Below are 2,500 nucleotides of genomic sequence, written 5' to 3'. Positions count from 1 at the left end.
TGCAAACCACCAGGGACCTCTTCATCGCTGTGACATCTACGGCAGTAAGGCTGCTGGTAACGCTTTTAAGTGAGTAGAAATATCAGCGAGTTGTACATATAGTTGACCCGCGATTCCCCGTGATTTTAGTTGCCGGTTACATGTATGAATACCTCAGTAAGTTATTGACACCTTCTCGGTGTTCATGAATACTTCTGAACAAGAGAAAATGATGCAAACACCGAAACATTGAAGGTGTGTGGGGTGTGTGCGAATAAGCTTCAGGGGGGAGGGGGCCTAGAGAATACAGGACTAGAGGGGACAACAGGTAGGAAAACGTCATCAAAAGTGGCAAGTGAGAGGTCGAGCGCCGCCATTTTCTTTTATATGAAACCAGGGACGCTGTGCGATTTAATCTCTATATGAATGCCTTTGAATGAGCTCGATTAACCTTGATTTGTGGACGGAAAATAGCAAAAAGGCCAGGTTTATGATGATAAACCAAATTAGAAATATTAAACTACACTTTTACTTGTACATTTAGACTTGGCTCCAATGATCGGGTTTATATTAATAACTTAAAAAAATATTATGTATAATTTATAACTCCCTTATTTGTGGGGCGATTTTGTCATTCGAGATATCAATTTTATTGTAATAAAGAGGTAGGAACTTGAGAGTTATTTTTTCTGACGCGAAATTATTACTTTGTAATTTTAGCACTAAGAAAAGTAGTTGGTAAATAAATTTGGTACACCTCTTTGATATGCCGCCACCGTCCATTCGTGTAGAATTGTGAATCTCACCGTCGATTTATTACGCTATTGTTACGCAAGGAATATAACACCTTTTTGAGTAGGCATAAAAGCTAAAATCTAAAAGTAAAAAATATAATTCTGAGGAATTTGAAAGTCACATTGTTGGAATCAGCTTGAAAAAAGAAGGACATTGGTCCTTATTTCAGAAAAATCGGTTGAAAACCAACTGTTTTACGAATAGATTTGATTTTAAAAATTGCATTTGTTTATTTTAGCTTTTTTTAGCAACTTTTTTATTTATCGGCCGATTTTCTTGATTTTTATATCATTCTTCATATCTCAATGAGACGAGATCAGTGATATACTTTGTTTGTTTCAAATGTAACTAGAACATAATTTGGCTTTTTTACCTATCAACCGTGCCTGGATAATATATTCAGCAACGTGGTGATTGTGACGCAACTATGCCATGAGTATCTTCCAGTGTTTCAACGATGGTTCAGTTCATTGTTGACGGCCGTTTAGCCATGAGTGACCATAGAAAACGAACAGGCGACTGCAGACATCAAAGGGTAGGCTTATATCATCAAAGGATGTCTACATGATTGACATGACCATATAGGGAACTCATTATCTACTCTCCCATAAAGGATCTGAACACGAGAGGTCGAGCGCCGCCATTTTCTTTTTTATGCAACCAGGGACGATTAGCCACTAAAAAGTGGCTGCTGCCTGGTCTGCTCCCTAGTCTGTGGGAGGGGGGCGCCTAAAATAGGGAAGGAAAATAGACCGGGGATTATAGAGGCGGGCGTCTATCTGATGTAGAAGAGTAGTTTTTTGACATGTGTCGTCCGACAAGTAAATATATGGTAGGGTCTCACTTTGTGCGAAGAAAAATGGCTTTGGAAAAGACTCTTTACACACCATTTCTCACCACACGTAAAATGATTACCTGTCCAATCACAACATTGTCTACGTCGAAAACAACTTGTTACAGGCGTTTTGTTGAGCTCTACATTTTGCTGTTGCCTAGGGACCACTTTTTAAACCACTTTTTCACATTTTGTGAACATTGTTTCCTTATTGTCTTTCCATTTTAGCTGAATTTTAATATCGGGTTTCTTTTGCTATAACACCAATTTTGGAAGTCTGGTATTGATGCTATGCAATTAGGTAAAGTAATAACAACATCCACCAACCGGATTTAATGTACCAATACCTAGGACTTCATAGACTATAGATGTCGCTGACCAATACACATCAATAGATGTAGTCTTGAACGTGTGTATAGTCTTATCGATATAATTAAGTGAGAACTAATATTTAGAATGGCTGCTTAAAACAATTAGAGAGAGAGAGAGAGAGAGAGAGAGAGAGAGAGAGAGAGAGAGAGAGAGAGAGAGAAGAGAGAGATAGATAGATAGATAGATAGAGAGAGAGAGAGAGAGAGAGAGAGAGAGAGAGAGAGAGAGAGAGAGAGATGGGTGACGTCAATTTCGAAGCATCTATAAATGGAAAGTATGTATAGCAGCTGTCAAGGATTCTTTACCATAATATTAGGATATTCTCTATCACTGTTTATTCAAAATCTAGATGTGTAAACTTCATTTGAGAGAGGTATTGAAAGAATTTGATTAATAATAGGAGAAAAATAATTTTTTCCCTTTATCGTTACCCATCAAGTCAATTCCCTATTTCTTTCTCTCTCTCTCCCTCTCTCTCTCTCTCTCTCTCTCTCTCTCTCTCTCTCTTTCTCTCTCACT

General features: G+C 38.0%; 1 protein-coding gene across 1 annotated transcript in view; it reads left to right on the top strand.

Moving 5' to 3' along the window:
* The window catches only part of LOC144966248 (angiotensin-converting enzyme-like), a 58,773-nt gene that overhangs the window by 56,022 nt on the left and 251 nt on the right, over positions 1–2,500 (top strand). Inside the window, exon 14 of the mRNA XM_078902434.1 lies at positions 1–69. This exon is cut by the window's left edge and continues 43 nt beyond it. The gene's annotated coding sequence lies outside the window, so the exon portion shown is untranslated. The remainder of the gene's footprint in view (positions 70–2,500) is intronic.

Source organism: Berghia stephanieae, chromosome 2, assembly GCF_034508935.2.
Source record: "Berghia stephanieae isolate SIO BIC M18660-M18661 chromosome 2, UCSD_Bste_1.3, whole genome shotgun sequence".
Lineage (NCBI taxonomy): Eukaryota > Metazoa > Mollusca > Gastropoda > Nudibranchia > Aeolidiidae > Berghia > Berghia stephanieae.
The sequence above is the reverse complement of the archived record's forward strand: the minus strand, read 5'-3'. Positions and strand labels throughout refer to the sequence as shown.